The sequence below is a fragment of the Miscanthus floridulus genome, chromosome 10 (genome assembly GCF_019320115.1).
Source record: "Miscanthus floridulus cultivar M001 chromosome 10, ASM1932011v1, whole genome shotgun sequence".
Classification (NCBI taxonomy): Eukaryota; Viridiplantae; Streptophyta; class Magnoliopsida; order Poales; family Poaceae; genus Miscanthus; species Miscanthus floridulus.
In genome coordinates, this window is record NC_089589.1 from 136,248,705 (window position 1) to 136,266,851 (window position 18,147).

The following is an 18,147-nucleotide window of genomic DNA, read 5'->3' on the forward strand; positions in this document are numbered from 1 at the left end:
ACTTCCATGGTTATTCTCAAGAAGAGCCAGTTTGATTCTTTCCCAAGTCTGTGGCTCCCATATGTCATCAATAATGATAAAATACCTATGCACATAAAAGTGTTCACTAGTAGAGAACAGACCTTTGATCCTCGGCCAAAATGGGCTCTAGTCCCGGAATTTTTTGCCCCCGGGACTAGAAATACCTTTAGTCCCGGTTGGTGGTTCCAACCGGGACTAAAGGTCCCTGCCCAACGGCTACTGCGCCAGACAGAGGTGGCAGGGACCTTTAGTCCCGGTTGGAGCCACCAACCGGGACTAAAGGTATACTTTTACTCCCGGTTTGTGGATCCAACCGGGAGTAAAGGTCTACTCCCGGGCCGTGGCTGCGCCCGGGGTTGGAAAGTTACCTTTAGTCCCGGTTGGATCTATCAACCGGGACTAAATGTTCTCCCTTTATAAATCGGCCGTCTCCTCCTTCCTCTCCGAACCCGAGCTCAGCACATTTTGAAGCTCACTGCAGTAGTGTTCTTGCTTCCTCCCTCCCTCCATTGTTCCTCCATCCATTCTTCGATTCCTCCGTCGATTCTTCAGTTGTAAAGGTTACCAATCTCATACTCTCATTTTTTACCATTTTCTTATGCCATTTTATTCACTATATATATTTATGGTTCTTTATTGTGGTTTTTTTTCATTTGTAAGCAATTTGAGCTCAAAATCACTTTAAGCTTGCATATTTACATGAAAGAAGGTTAAAGTATATATAAATATAAAGTTAGAAAATAGTTAGAAAATTATAGCAAATCCTTACTAGTTGAACTTGCGGACCGTGTTCAGGTCGGCGAGGATGTTCTCTGCCGAGCGGTAACAGACGTCAAGGAGGAGCTTTGATTCTACGAGGGAGAGCGATAACGGTCGTGGAAGACCGTGTTCCCTTCCTCGTAGAATCGGAGCTCTTCCTTGACCAAGTACGGTGCCGTCCGGTGGAGAAATCCTCGCCGAGCTGATCACGTAAGCAAGGTCAACTAGTACGGATGGTTATTTATTCACATGTCCCGATATCGTCGTAGTAGTCTGTCAATCACCGTACCTAAACGTAGTATATATAAATAAAAACTTAGAAAATAGTTAGAAAATTATAGAAAATCCGTACTAGTTGAACTTGCGGACCGTGTTTAGCTCGGCAAGCATGTTCTCTGTCGAGCGGTAACGGACATCAAGGAGGAGCTTTGATTCTACGAGGGAGAGCGACAACGGTCGTGGGAGACCGTGTTCCCTTCCTCATAGAATCGGAGCTCTTCCTTGACCAAGTACGGTGCTGTCCGGTGGAGAAATGCTCGCCGAGATGATCACGTAAGCAAGGTCAACTAGTACGGATGGTTATTTATTCACACGTCCCGATATCGTCGTAGTAGTCTGTTATGTGTGTACATTCCCATTCTTCTGTTAATTTGCGGAAATATCATATGAATTACTTACCTGCCGCAGTAAAAGACGAGAACACAATGACCATTAAAAATATCATTGTTTAGAGATCTAGATAATTTTATAGTTTGTTAATTTTATTTGTTTATAAAAGAAGAAATTTATAGTGTATTAAAAAATGAGTATAGAGAGTAGATGGCAACTGCTTCCGGGTCCTCGGCCTCTCATGGGTTTCCAAAGCGACTTAGGCCGGGCCTTCCTCTCATTCCATGCGGCAAGTGTCGTGATGAGACGAAGATTGTGATGGAGTACCGAGTGAAGAAGGAGGGTCCCAACAAGGATCGTATCTTCTACAAGTGTCCGGATCGCAATGTGAGTTATTTTATCGTATTTAATGATTATGGTTAGTTTATACCTATTTTCATGATGGTTGTGATTAAAGTTCTAATTTTTTGTTTTAATTTCAGTGGGATGGCAGTGGACGATGTTCAGGCTTCTACTGGGAGGAAGAGTATGTTGAACTCGTGCAAAAATATCTTGCACAACAGGCAGATACGGCGGCTAATGAGGCAGTGATCCAGCCGAAGAAGCCCAAAGATGTTGCACAATCGGGGGATCTGTCTGTTTTAGTTGAGATTGGTCGCGAAATCCTTGTGCTCCTGAAATGTATTTTAGCTTTAGTTCTTTTAGTGGTAGTTGGAATTATCTACATTGTAGCGATGCTTTCATAAATTTGTATCTTTTGTGGTGGCACGCATGTTGTATAAATAATTAATTATGATCTAGGTTTTAATATGATATTTATGTCATGTAATGCAGATGAGCCGTCATTGGATGTATAATGCTGATCGCCGCTCACAAGAGTTCATTGACGGCGTGCATTCTTTATTACGTGCGGCCGAGACAAACAAACGCGACGGTTTCATGTGCTGCCCATGTGCCATATGTAAGAATACGGTGGAATATCCTTGCTCAAGGACTCTTCATTCACACTTGTTCAAGTCGGGTTTCATGCCAAACTATATTTGTTGGACAAAGCACGGAGAAACCGGTGTTGTAATGGAAGAAGATGAAGAAGAACAATGGGACGACAATGATATTATTCCTGATGGTGCGTGCTTCAATGATACTGCAATGGGAGAAGCTGAAGAAGAGGTAGCCGCAGAAGATGAGCCGGCTGATGATCTTTGTCAGGTCATTCGTGATGCACAAAGAGAATGTGAAAGTGAAAAGGAGAAGATCAAGTTCGAGCGGATGCTAGAAGATCACAAGAAATTGTTGTACCCAACTTGTGATGCAGGGCAGAAAAAGTTGGGAACCACACTAGAATTGCTGCAATGGAAGGCAAAGAATGGTGTATCTGACAAGGGATTTGGAGAGTTACTAAAAATCCAAAAGAAGATGCTTCCGAAGTACAATGAATTGCCCGCCACTACCTACGAAGCAAAACAAGTTGTCTGTCCTATGGGGCTAGAAATAGAGAAGATACATGCATGTCCTAATGACTGCATCCTATACCGTGGCAAAGAGTACGAGAAATTGGATGCATGCCCGGTATGCCATGCGTCGCGGTATAAGATCAGGCGAGATGACCCTGGTGATGTTGAGGGCGAACGTCCGCGTAAGAAAATCCCTGCCAAGGTTATGTGGTATGCTCCTATAATACCATGCTTGAAACGTCTGTTCAGAAACAAAGAACATGCAAAATTGTTACGATGGCACAAAGAAGACCGTAAGGTAGACAATATGTTGAGACACCCTGCTGATGGGTCCCAGTGGAGAGCAATCGACAGAGAATTCCCGGAGTTTGCAAATGACGCAAGAAACTTAAGGTTTGCTTTAAGTACAGATGGTATCAATCCTTTTGGAGAGCAGAACAGTAGTCATAGCACTTGGCCTGTTACTCTAAGTATCTACAACATTCCTCCTTGGTTATGCATGAAGCGGAAGTTCATTATGATGCCTGTGCTCATCCAAGGCCCGAAGCAACCTGGCAATGACATCGATGTGTACCTGAGACCACTTATTGATGAACTTCTCATTTTGTGGAATAAAGAAGGTGTACGTGTGTGGGATGAGTACAAACAGGAACACTTTGATCTGCGAGCATTGTTGTTCGTAACAATCAATGATTGGCCTGCTCTAAGTAATCTTTCAGGACAGTCAAACAAGGGATATAATGCATGCACACACTGCTTCGGTGATATTAGAGGTGTATTCTTGAAAAAATGTCGAAAGGTCGTGTACCTTGGCCATCGTCGATTTCTTCCTGCAAATCACCCCGTAAGAAAGAAAGGTAAGCATTTTAAAGGGAAAGCAGACCACCTGACCAAGCCTCGCAACCGAACCGGTGAGGATGTACTCGATATGGTCAATGATGTGAAAGTCGTCTTTGGAAAAGGACATGGAAGCCAACCTATTCCGAAAGACGCTAACGGTCACGCACCCATGTGGAAGAAAAAGTCCATATTTTGGGACCTACCCTATTGGCAAGTCCTGGAGGTCCGTAGCTCGATCGACGTGATGCACCTGACGAAGAATCTTTGTGTGAACCTGCTAGGCTTTATGGGTGTGTATGGAAAGCCTAAGGACACATTTGAAGCACGACAGGACCTGCGTTGTTTGAGAGAAAGAGACAACCTGCATCCAGAGAAGACAGATGATGGACGCCATTACTTACGTCCTGCTAGCTACACTCTAAGCAAAGAGGAGAAGGAAATCATGTTTGAATGCTTAAACAACATCAAGGTACCATCTGGATTCTCCTCGAATATAAAGGGTATTATAAATGTGCCAGAGAAGAAATTCTGTAACTTAAAGTCCCATGACTGTCACGTTCTCATGACGCAATTACTTCCAGTTGCATTAAGAGGAATTCTACCTCCAAATGTACGTCTAGCCACCGTAAAGCTATGTGCATTCCTCAATGCAATTTCTCAGAAGGCAATTGATCCAACTGATCTAGCTAAACTACAGAATGATGTGGTTCAATGTCTCGTCAGCTTTGAGTTAGTGTTCCCTCCTTCCTTCTTTGATATTATGACACACCTCCTAGTTCACCTAGTCAAGGAGATTTTCACTCTCGGTCCTGTGTTCCTACACAACATGTTCCCCTTAGAGAGATTCATGGGAGTCCTGAAAAAATATGTTCACAACCGTGCTCGCCCAGAAGGAAGCATCGCCAAGGGCTATGGAACAGAAGAGGCCATTGAGTTCTGTGTTGACTTTATTCCCGACCTTGACTCGATTGGTGTTCCTGAATCGAGACATGAGGGGAGACTAAGCGGAAAGGGGACACTAGGGAGGAAAACATATATTGGTACGGATGATGATTATTTCAATAAAGCGCACTACACAGTTCTACAGAACTCCTCTTTGGTAGATCCGTATATTGAGACACACAAGGATCTCTTACGATCCGAGTTTCCAGGGAAGACTGAAGCTTGGATTACGCATAAGCACATGGAAACTTTCGGCGGTTGGTTGCGAAAAAAATGTCAAGGTGATGAGAGCATCCATGAGCAACTGTATTTATTGGCTATGCAACCATCATGGCATATCGTCACATACAAAGGGTACGAGATAAATGGGAACATATTCTACACAGTAGCCCAAGATAAAAGGAGTACCAACCAAAACAGTGGTGTCCGCATAGATGCCACAGACCCGAATGGGAATAAGCAGACATATTATGGACGCATAGATGAAATATGGGAACTAGAATATGCACCTACTTTGAAGATCCCATTGTTCAAGTGCCAATGGGTCAAGGTGACCGGAGGCGGGGTAACAGTAGACAACGAGTATGGAATGACAACAGTAGACCTTAGTAATATTGGGTACAAAGACGAACCATTCGTCCTTGCCAAGGATGTGAATCAGGTGTTCTATGTCAATGATATGTCTACCAAACCAAAAAGAGGGAAAAACGATAATGACTCAACCAAAGAGCCAAAGCGCCACATAGTTCTTTCAGAGAAAAGAGTCATCGTGGGAATTGAGGACAAGTCGGACATGTCAGAAGAATATGAAAAGGATGACCGAATTCCGCCCTTCAAAGTGAACAAAGACCCTAGCATCTTGGTAAATGATGAGGACACTCCATGGTTACGAAGCGATCATAACCAAGGGACATACATAAAGAAGAAGTTCACTGCTGTGCCCACTTGATGATATAGTGATTTAATATAGTGTGTGTTTGAGATATTATGTAATAATTGTGAATTCAGATGTTTATTATGTCATGTTTCAAATTAAATCAATGTTTGATTTGGTGGGATTTCTCTCTCAAAAAGGTAAATTAGGATACTGAGTGATGAAATATTAAAATATTAACGTTAAAATGATGTGAAAACAAATTTCCTGTCCAAAACCAATAATTTTAATAATTTTAATTAAACACTACATTTTTGCATTAACGAAATAATAAATATTAGTTACATTATGTTTTATAATTCTAACAAAAAATAAAAAAAGTTAGGTTATCGATTTTTCCTATGTGCAATAAACAAAAATAAAATTCATATTTTTAACAAAATAATTTTATGCCTTTTATTTAATTTACTATGTATTTAATAAAAACTATTGCATTTCTATTGTATTTAACAAGACTATTGCTTAAAACAGGCGGGAAACGAAACTGCAGGACACCTTTACTCCCGGGTGGGAAGCCCACCCGGGAGTAAAGGTGGGTTGCAGTTTCGTGGCCCGCCAAAAAAAAGCCTTTACTCCCGGTGCGTGTTACCAACCGGGAGTAAAGGTATACCTTTACTCCCGGTTGGTAACACGCACCGGGAGTAAAGGTACCTTTACTCCCGGTTGGTAATACGCACTGGGAGTAAAGGGTTTTTACTCCCGGTTGGTGGGTGGCACCGGGAGTAATTCTCCTCTGCTATATAACCTCCAGCGCCTGGCAGATCGATCCGCTCGTCTTCTTCCTCGTCGAACACCGCCGCCCTTCTTCCTCGCGCCGCGTCCGTTCGTCTTCCGTGACACCGGCGCCGCCGTCTTCTTCCTCGTGCGGCCTCCACCGCGCGCGCCCGTGCCCCTCCTCCGTGCTTGCCCGTGGCTCTCCACCGCGCCCTCTTCCGCGCCCGAGGCCCTCCACCGCACGTTGCCCCACCGCGCCGGCCCGAGGCCCTCCAGTACGTACACTGCCGAGCTTCGAGGTGATATATTCGTCGATCTCTTTGTACATTCGTCCGAGCCCTCCACTGCCGAGTTATAGATCACGTCGAAAACTACAACTTTGGTGTAAGCCATGTCAACGGTCGAGGTCGATTGAAAATTCCAAATTTTGAATCACAAAATCTAGAAACTAAAAATGAATATTTGGAACTCTAAATGATTTTAAATAAAAACATATCTTAAGGCAAGTTTTGAATATTTGGAACTCTAAATGACAAGTATAATTTAGGATCACCAATGAAATTACTTTAGAAATTAATTAGATTGATGTAAATCCATGGCTTGTATAATAAACACGCTATATATTATTTGGAAACAACGCTACGAACCATCCGCTAATGATCCAGCCCATCAACCGCCATATATTCATCACTATATGATATGCCATTATTTCAAGATGCAGTTTGAATAGAAGAATTTTTTCTATCTTCATAGATCAATGTTTGTTAACGAAATTTTGTCCAAATATATTCATGTCTTTTTTTTTGAAGGATTTGTTGTAGGATATATAATGGTCAAATAGGAACTCAATTTTGATACCCAGTTTGTAAACTAAGCGTTTTTTAGTTTATCAAAAATATCACATGTTTCTTCATTTGTGAACTTTGAATATACAGATATAATATATTAATGTTGCTAAAGTAATATGAGCATTACATATTTTTTTCCGGGAAGACTATCTTCAAACTTTATATCATAGCATCAGAGATCGCCTGTAGAAGAAGAAAATAAATTCTTATCATTTCGGAAATAGTAATGGTTATATGAGTAATAAGACACATATACTTACATTTCATAATGACTTATACTTATATTATTAACATAGAATTTTCTCATATGATGAATGACTACATGGTTGATCACATGGTACATAGGATCACAACATCACGCACCGACACCGCCCCGGCCCGCCTCACGTCGTCGTCGTCGTCAGCACGCCGGCCCGCCTCACGTCGTCGTCGTCAGCACATCGGCCACCGCGTCGACACGTATATATACGTCATTTGTATTCATATGCATTTCGTCCATGCGTTTCTATGTATACGGCGGAGCACCGCCGCCCTCGTTCACCCATGTGTACAGACATATATACGGCGGAGTGGAGCACCGCCACTCTTGTCACACCGCCCTTTCTCGTGCCCTAATTCGCCCTAGTACCAACGTAGTTCGTCCTAGTGTGGCGAATTGCGTCCGTGATCGAGGGGCAAGATTTAATAATGCATATTGTTTGTAGATTTTACGCATGTAATAAGCAAAGATTTGACGTACTATATATTGGTTTTGTTTTTTGAAGCTAGATGGCCGACCCGAGAAATATGGATGAGGAGGAGTTGATGATGAATTTGATCAACACTGGCACTCAAGTTGCCGGCGATGATGGTGCTAAAAATAACGTGCAAGAGGATGTAGATGACGGGAGTCAGTACTTAGCTCTTGAACAAAATGAGCAACAACATATTGGCCAAGTATATATTTTTTATTATTAGCTATATATATATATTATCATATGTCTTATGTGTGCTCATGACATTAAAAATAATGTTTATGTTTTGTAGCCCTCTGGATCGACATCAACAACTACAACGAAGAGTAAAAATGTTCGAGGTCCCAAAAAGCCATTGGAGGGTCGCTTCATCATCTCAGAGTTCAATGTGGATACAGGAGAACCGGGGGGGCCGAATAAAATGAAATTTGTGCACCACTGTGGTTACCTTGTACGGGACCGGCTCCCGATTAGTACCCGTGAATGGAAGAAGAAGACCAATGCTCCTCATATCAGTTTTGTCTCCGATCGTGACAAGGCGTTAATTTGGAATGATGTCTTGGTACATTTCACGCTCCAAACAGATGATTATGATGATATAATAGATGGTGATGAATTGAAGGAGCGAGTTAGGGATTGGGCAATGAAGAAGATGGCCACCCAGTTTCAGACTTGGAAGAAACACCTATACACGACGTATGTCAAGAAGAACATAGCACCAGATTTTACTGTCCCAGGCCCGATCTCAAAGCAGAGGCCCTATTGGGATGAGTTTGTACAGTACAAGACTTCGGAAGAGGGTGTGAGTCGGGTGATAAAGAACCAACGTAATGCCCAACAGAAGACATACCACCATACCTTGGGATCAGGTGGCTACCCGACTGCCATTAAGAAGTGGAACAAAATGGAAGCAGACCTTCTTGCCAAGGGTATCAGACCAGAATCACTCGAGTGGGGAGAACGTGCAAAGAATTGGTTTTTCGCTCATGGGGGAACACTAGACCAGGAGACAGGGAAGTGCGTTTATGGCGCAAGACTGCAAGAAGCAGCAGAAAGATTGTTTTATGCTCAGAGAGCTACTGCTAGTGGTGCGTTCAGGCCCAACAGAGAGAAGGATGAGCTGACATACGCCATCGGGACTATTGAACATGGTGGCCGAACTAGAGGCAAAGGAAGTGTCTCGTGGGAGCATGGATTCCCTCAGGACAGACCTTCCTACAGAAGTCGCCAGAGAAAGAAGGAAGAAGAGGCACAACGGCTCTAGAGGTTGGAGGAAGCGGTGCGTGAAGCACAGGAGCGGGAAAAAAACCTTGAAGCGAGAATGCAGGAGGAAATCAAAAGGCAAGTGCAAATAGCAGTGAGTGCAAGCAAGCAGGCATCAGAGCCAGGAATCAACATTAGCCAATCTGTTCAGTTGAAAAGCAGCTACGCTTCCACGGAGATACCAAATCAAGGGGACACAGGACTGCGCTTCCCTGTGGATGACGTCACTGAACCTTGTACAACGTGTGAGCTACACATTCCGAAGGAGAATTCCACAATCAAGGTGGCTATCGGTCTTGTTAATCCTATCGACCGAACCAAGACACCAAGGATTCATGGGAATATAATCCAAGAAGGATATGCCACCATCTCGGTAGATAAAGCTGAAAAAGGTTTTAGTGATTTGCCTCTTGACATTCCTGGAGGTGATGGCGAGAAGACTCTTGGAGAAGCGGAGAAGACATTCATTCTATGGCGCAAGCGCTACATCATCATTCCAGGGATGTCGGCTCCACCTCCTCCTGAACTACCTCACCATAGGTACGTGCGGATGAAAACACTACATCATTAATTTGTATTGGCTTAAATAATTAACAATCTGCTCATAATAATATGTCATTCCTTTTTTTGTAGCAGATCCTCCCCCAACCTAAATCCAATTGTTCAATCGCCAGATCATCATAGTGCTCTGTACGATGACATTGTGTTGGAAGACGAGGCTGCATCCACACCCTCTCCAAGGAGGTCTCCAACGCCGCAGCCGCCACCTCCAAGGAGGTCTCCAACGCCGCTGCCAACACCTCCAAGGAGGTCTCCAACGCCTCCCCCGCCCCCGCCTACCAAGAAGCCTAGCAAGAGGCCGGCCCCTCAAACGAAGAACCAGTCCCCGCCTGCAAAGAAAGCCACCGTGAAACCAAGGGCTATTCCCAAAATAATATCTGAAGAGAAGGAAGAAGGTACTGATGCATATAAAAAAGACATGTCTAGATTCTATGACAAACTTAAAATGAATCAAGAAGCAAGGAGAAACCCAGAGAAACCGTACTTCTTCGTAGCTCCGGATATTTTAAGAAAAAAGGTGACTTCTTACCAGCAACAACAGCGGGAATCTCGTAAGCCGTCCAAATCAACGTTATCAGACTATGACCGCACTCTCACCAAGTCAATTGAGGCGGCACAGAAAAAGAAGCGGGCAGGGAAAGGAGTTGCCCAACTCGGACAACAAGCGCACCAATCAATCCCCCCGCTAGTTGTTGGTAATGAATATGGTTCGAATTTAGGATTAATGCATCAGGCAAACATACCTCCGGATGTCGATTTGGATCACCTTGGTGAATTTCTTGATGAGACTGGTCTCGACCTTTACCAGATGTTTGGTGATGGAAACATTGAGAGTGCGGCGGAGGTTGATATTTGGAAGAAAAAATTTGTACTAGGCCAGAGTCTATACAACCCTCAAGCCTTATCTGATCTGGGGACGCAAATGTACCTGCTAAACAAGTGGTACATGCAGGCGTCTACCAGTGGAGACTTCTGCGTTGGTGTTAGAATTAGAGACGAACATTGGTTCCGTGGCGATGATGTTATGTATGTTGACTTTGCAGAATTTCATCAACTATGCCACCTGACCTCTCTGGACAAAGTTATCATTAGCTGCTATTGCCTGTAAGTAATAATTCTTTCGATCTATTATTAAACTCATCATATGTGTGTATATGCATATAAATTATCCTAACAAGTACTATATATATGCAGATTTACAATGACAGAGCTCAGAAAGGAAGGCTGCAATGAAATTGGTTTTGTTGATCCCCATATAGTATTCAAAGACCCAATTACTCCAATGACTAATTGGAAGTCTGAGTCAGAGAGTAACCTCATGAACTTCTTAGTGAACCAACGCCACAAGAAGGATATACTCTTTCCCTATAACTTCAAGTGAGTGTTAATCATGTCGATCATAGCCTTAATGGCTCATATGTTGATTCTAGTTAATTAATGAGTGTTATGCGTTATATCCTATAAACACATGCAGCAATCACTGGATATTGATGGACATCGATCTGGTGAAAAGTCACTTGATAATCTATGACTCGATGAGAAAACCACAACAAGACTACCAAGATATGATAGATATTATCCAGAGGTAATTTCGGGATCTCTAGCAACTATATATACACACAAACATGATGATTAACTATATCTGATGACGTGGCAAATTTTTTATTGGGCAGTGTTTGGAAAACCTTTATTGAGAAGCAACACATGGAAAAATGCAAAGCGCCACTGAATGTAATCCCATTGAAAGTAAGTCCCCTGAATCGCATCATCTTTATTAATTAAACATATAGCTTTCACCGGATCACCAGATTGGATGACAAATCTTTTTCTCGTAAAGTGGTGTCTGAGGCAGGAACAGGGGAACAACTACTGTGGTTACTATGTTTGCAAGTTTATCAAGGTGGTCTCCCAAAGAACTCCTACAGAGAGACTCAAAGTACGTTAAAAATACACTATATATTCATTTAATTATTATTATTGATTGTGTTACTATGTCTTTATATATATATATGTACATATATTAATTTATTTTCCTTTAATTCAAACCTGTAGACTCGATGGTTGGAGGAAAAGGTCATACGGCAAGACCAAATCAAAGCAATTCAAGAGTCTATAGCCGGATTTTTTAATGAGCAGGTCATCGATTCCAAGGGCGAGTTCTACTTCGACCCAACACTGCCATTGAAGCCAAGCTAGAGGATGAGAAGAAACTTGTTATGTCACAACAACTATAATGCAATCTTTTGTAATATATGCACATGAAATAATATAATGTAAAATACACATATGCATGCATGCATGTAAATATATATATGATGCATGCATGCATATATATATATATATATATATATATATATATATATATATATATATATATATATATATATATATATATATATTTCTATGCTTGAATTGTGTGATTTAATACGTTCATTGTGCTTGAACCGAAACATACTATATGCGCGTATAAATATATAATTAGCAGCGTACAATACGACTTCGAAAACCTATTTTGAAAAGAAAACAAAAAAATGAAAAGAAAAGAAAAAAGAAAAAAACCTTTAGTCCCAGTTCGTATTACCAACCGGGACTAAAGGTGCCGGCCATCGTGGCATGTCAGGAGGCACCTTTAGTCCCGGTTGGTGTTACCCACCGGGACTAAAGGTCCTCCTTTAGTCCCGGTTCCTCACCCGGGACTAAAGGACCCCCCCTTTAGTCCCGGATGCTTGCTCCCGGGTGGGGAACCGGGACTAGAGGGGGTTCCCCACCGGGAGTAAAGCCCGTCTCTGTACTAGTGGTTAGAGCAATGAGAAACTAAAGCAAAAAAAGTGTGTTGTCACCAAGAATAATAGTAGAATGCATACTCAGACAATAACATAAATAGTCACTTCTTGATTAATCTATCTAATCAGCCAGGAATTAACCGACAATACTTAATTATAACATAGAGTGTTCATAATGCTTGCAAGAAAATACTCAACGATCAATCAAAGTGTAGTAGTGGAAACAACAGCATTCAAATATACCTTTTTTGTTCTAGACGTCAAACTAAAATGGTTTGATTGCACCACAGCATCGGTTATACTAGAAAACTTGTTTTCTATCTAATCTTTTCGTCTCCAAAATATATATATATATATACACTATAAACTGCCACACTAATCACTTAATTTTGGAGCTCCGCCGCATTTAACTCCACCCAACCATTTTCCTCCACCACCCGTAGCCAGCAGTGCGCTGTTAGATGGCAACGGGTGCAAACCCACTAGGTTTTGCCATTGCAAATCAATACCCATGAACATAAATTTTACCCGTTTAAAAACCCATGACCCGTCGTGGGTTCAATTTTATGTACAAAACTATAGCCACTTGGGTTACGAGTATCCAACGGGTCGCCCAAACCCACATGCCACAACAACTAGCACACCGGTTTTATTTATTTTAAAAGCACCAATCATGGCCTTAAGAGATAAAATATTAATTATATTATTGGAACCTAATACATAACTGAAGTGTAAATTAAGTGATCATAGATCAGTTGGTTGGGCTTCTTGTGATGGAATCTGCCCACCCGTGTTCAAGTCCTCGACTTAGCATGGGTGCTTGCATTTTCCTAGATTTATTCTAGGATTTAACGGCGCTATGCTTTCAGTGGTAGGCAACGTCCCCGCCACAACGAGGCGCCCGTGGTGACTTCGTGAAACTCAAGATCTGCCGGCTCAGTCCTTTGAAGGTCCTTATAGGGATAGGGTTTGCCTACGTGTGTTCATAGGGGTGAGTACACATGCGTGTTGTGGGCGTCTATGTTGTACTGTGTAAATGCTAAAAAAATAGAAGTATAAAAAGTTCACATCTTTAAACTTATATTCCAGGCGACCAGATCTAGGCACCAAGCCACTAGCACTCCTTGGTTATGAACCGTGAAGCATCCTCTGTTCATGTGCTTATGAGTCTTGCATTTGTCTTCTTGTTTGCACAGCAAGGTGGGACTATCCATTCTTGAGCTAGCAGGCGAGCAGCGCTAGTGCTGTAGCCAATGAGTGCCACCCTGCTATGCTAATTGGGCCGGTCTACAAGTCTCATACTCCCTCTGTCCCCGAATAAATATATTTTTAGCATAAAAATGTGTCTATAAATAAATCAATCACTAGGAGACTCAATGGTCCCCTGGCTCAATTATTTCCTCAAAGTCCCCACATATTTACTACACCACCTCGCGTCTCTCTCTTTTCCACCAATCCAGGCTATTTCGGGTCTCGGGTAGAAAAGTTGACCCATACCCTTGTCCTAGTAGGGTAAAAACCCATTGAGTTTTGGGTTTTGGGTCTTGGGTATCCATGCCCTAATAGGGTAAAAACCCGTCGGGTTTTGGGTCTTGGGTCCCGGGAAATGGTTTGATTGCACCATGGAACCAGTTATACTACACAAATAACTTAAACTTTATTCGTACTGCAAGCTAAACTGAAATGGTTTAGCACCATGGCACCGATTATACTACAAATATTTGTTGTTTATTAAACCTTTCCAAGCAAAGATAATATAAACTGCCGCTCAGTAGCTGGTAGTGCCTTGGCTCATTGCTCCACCCATCGCCCGCCTCCTCTCATGGTGTATTAACTTCCCCAGCCTCTCATTTGTATTCCATGCAGCCTAAACCCATCCGAAGAACATCAAAAACTCCAAAATCCTAAGGGCACCTACAACGATGGTTTATTTGCTGTCTGTATAGTGCTCCGTTAGTGCTTCCGTCCAATTTAATGAGGTGAGAGGGTGTTGCCATCGTCTCGTGAAGAGACAGCCAGGGCCCGTGCTCCGAAGTGAAATTGTTCGCTAGTCACCCATTGTATGATCGGCTGCGAGTCTTCGACGGTACCCTTTGATCTGTTGTGCACGGGTGCCCTGTGTTCCTGCCCCTACCTCAAATCAAATGATGAGATATACGGAGACGTATGTGATTTATGAGATATATTATATTGCGTTAGATATATTACGTTATATATATAATATATATGATTTACTTTGAAGGATTTGTTTTGTATCAATTAGCAACACAATGGTATATAGAAATGATATTCATGATTGATCCCAGCTACATGCAAGCATTAAACGATTTGTAGACAGCCAAATAGACAGCAGTTGTCTGTGGGTTGTATGAGCTGTCTGTTTAGCCGTCTATGTTGTAAATCCCAAAAACTTACAGACAGCAGCTGTCTCTCCGTTGTACATGCCCTAACCCCTCATTACCACCACCATCAATTCCATGTTTTCTGGTTGGTCATTTTATGATTTTCAAGGTTTCAAGTACACAAAGGACAGGAAGTATGAGTAAATTAGTGCAAAATCATTGGGTGCGTATTCTTTCGTACCTCTTTGCTCCAAGGAAATCATGGAGCTCGTTGATGAGCTGCCTTTCATCCAACATTGTGTATTTCAAATCTGTATATTTTTTCTTGTCAAGATCTATAAGAATGTCTCGGAAGACTTTATTCACGTCTGGATCTTGGCCAAGCGGAACAAAAGCCCCATAACCAAATAGAGATTTAAGCTGATCAAACACTGCCTTGGCAAGAGTAGTTTTGCCAAGCCCACCAACTCCCACAACAGAAACAATCTTCATCTTCTGGTTGGACTCGTCATTCTCGTTGGGCGACAGCATGGATATAAGATCAGCCCTTGAGTTGTCGATGCCAATGATCTGTGACGCTTCTCTGTACATAGCAGTAAGGCGAGGATCAACAGTCCACGATGATGCTGCAGGCTTGGCCACGACGCTGTCGACGGTGAATCTACCACGCCGGTCTGTCACCTCCTGGAGATTTTTCCTGATCTTCTCAATGGCACCAGCGATCTTGTGGCGCTCCTTGCTCTTCTTAAACAGCCCAGTCATCTTCTCTTCTAGACGTTTGAGGAAACTGTTCTAGTCCTTGTGCTTGCTGCTGCCCTCGACACGCACAAGGTAGGTGTCGAGGATGTCCTCCATATCATAAGACGCCTCCCGGACTTCGCGCGCCCAGATCTTGACGACCTGATCGAGATGGTCCGGTGGCACCTTCGCCAACTCGAGGAGCGCGGCATGGGCGCTCTCGAGCTCCAGCTCGAGACACTTGACTTGTTCCTCCACCCCCTTCCGCAGCTTTTACTCCTCCTTGAGCAGGTCCTTGAGCTTGGGGATTAGGTTGCCCATGACGCCTGCCACCAGCTCCATGGCTCTCGAGGTTGATTGCTTGCTTTCTTGTCTAACTGTTTCCTGCGTAAGGATGCAGGTATCACTAACTTTGTGTAGTTGTGTGACTCAGCTACCTTTGGTCGATGATGGTATATAATGTGGGGGTCAGAGTTTTCTAACACTTGCCTGTAATAAAAAAACATATAAGAATGCATCAGACGCACTGGCATTATGAAACAATATTGATAGTTGGGGGCTTGCTTGTCTTTGAGTCTGTTAATTGGTATCCTCAATGTACTAATTATATGAGTAATGCTACTCAACTTCAATTTCACATTACCAAATTGTACAGAATCTTGGTTAGGTGCGTGTAAGGTCAAAGTCGTTGAGGAAAACAATCAATGAACTAAACATATAAGTAATACTACTCAACTTCAATTTCGCATAACCAAATTGTACAGAATCTTGGTTAGGTGTGTATTTGGTGCAGAGATGTAAGGTCAATGTCGTTGAGGAAAACAATATTAAGGTACCGTTTGGCAACTTATAGATTCACTAGTGAAGCTGTTTTTTTAGTTTCAGCTTCACGTGCAGCTTTCTCGGTGAAGCTAAACTTGTTTTGGAGCCCCGTTTGGCAAAATAGCTTCCCATGGTGGAAAAAATACTATAATGCCCTTCTTTATTTTTCTTCTCTCCTATTTCTCCTTCTTCCTCATCTATCTTCTTCTCTGTGATTTCCTCCCTGACGCCCACGCGCATTCCCCCATCCGACCGTTGCGCCCGCCCTCCCGACCAAGCTCACCCCGACGTGTTCTCCAAGGCATGCAAGACCGACCTAGTCAGATTCTAGGAATGTCTAACTCTGTAATTAGATTAAAACTCTTCTATTGTAACCGCCTAGGACTAGATGAATGTGTCTGCCCTCTGGACTATATAAATTGTGGCAGGAGCACCCCCTCGTAACACATCTGATACACAACAATCCAACACAAGGCAACACGCCTAACTGGACATAGGGTATCACACTATTTTAGCGAACTGAACCAGTATAAATCACTGTCTTTGTGCTCACCATCGAGTTCAGCGTACGTCGAAGACCACCTAACATCGTTACAACTAGCCCCTTAACATGTTGCCAGTCATTAGACACTGACACCCGACGCCCGACGCTGCGAACGTGCCACGTAGGGGCAAATTTGTCTTCATCATGCGGTAGTGTCCACTTGAGGCAGGTGAAGCTGAGAAAAGCTACTATTTTTAGCAGCGTCCCACCTCAATCCAAAGTCTCAGTAGGTTTTCAAGAGCTTCACTCATAAAGCTTTTTGCAAAGTGGTTGTTGGGGAAAACACAACTCATAAAGTCATTGGCGAAGCTATGCCAAATAGGACCACACAAGCTCCTAAATTTATCAACTAATACATAGTTTCTAACCTGTGTTTTGAACACGAGTTGGTTAGAAGTTATCCAAGCAATTAGTGCTCCATTTTGATGAGCCTGGTGTATGTGTATGTACTGCGAAAGGGTCAGTAGCCTAGTTGTTACAAGAGTCTCAGTAGCGTCTTAGGTCCTAGGTTCGACTTCCTGTGGGAGCAAATATTCCAGGATTTAATGGTGTTGTGCTTTCTAGTGGTAGGCAATGTTCCAACCAACAGCGAGGCGACTGTGGTGACTTAGTCAATTTCAAGAATTTGTGGGCCCAATCTTCGAAAGTGCTCATAGGGGTAGAGATAATTTGCATGCGTGCGTTCATAGGGGTGAGTGTGCGTGCGTTGAGAGTGTCTATGTCGCAAAAAAAAACCTAGTGTATGTACTACGCCCTCCAATTTTTTACATGTTAGATTAGCTTTGTCCTAAGTCAAACATTTATATCTTTGACCATCCATTTCAAAAACAATATAGACTCATGACATAAGATATATGTTTTTAGATTCACTATAAGGAACTTTCATAATATATAATTTATGTGTTGTGAAACTATAAGTATTTTTTGAAATGGATGGTTAAAGGTAGTAATGTTTGACTTAGTACAAAGCTAATGAGACATGTAAAAAACGGAGGGAGTACGTTTAGAACTAGCTTGTGGCGCACTCAATTCTTGGTATGGTATTTAAAAACATGTGTTATATATATGCATGCTGAGTTTATGGATGTAATTATTTGTCTTGTTCTAATGAACACAAGGGAAAAATAAAATGAATAGGACCTATGGAGTATATTGCATCTTGTTTGAACAATGAGACCAGGAATTCATCAGTCCTACGTAATACTCCGTCTATTACCTAACCTGAAACTAGCTACCAGC

The 18,147-nt window shown here is 42.5% G+C and overlaps 1 pseudogene; it reads right to left on the reverse strand.

Moving 5' to 3' along the window:
* Window positions 1-15,884, reverse strand: part of LOC136485800 (disease resistance protein RGA5-like) — a 65,929-nt pseudogene extending 50,045 nt beyond the window's left edge.
* Window positions 15,885-18,147: the final 2,263 nt, after the last annotated feature.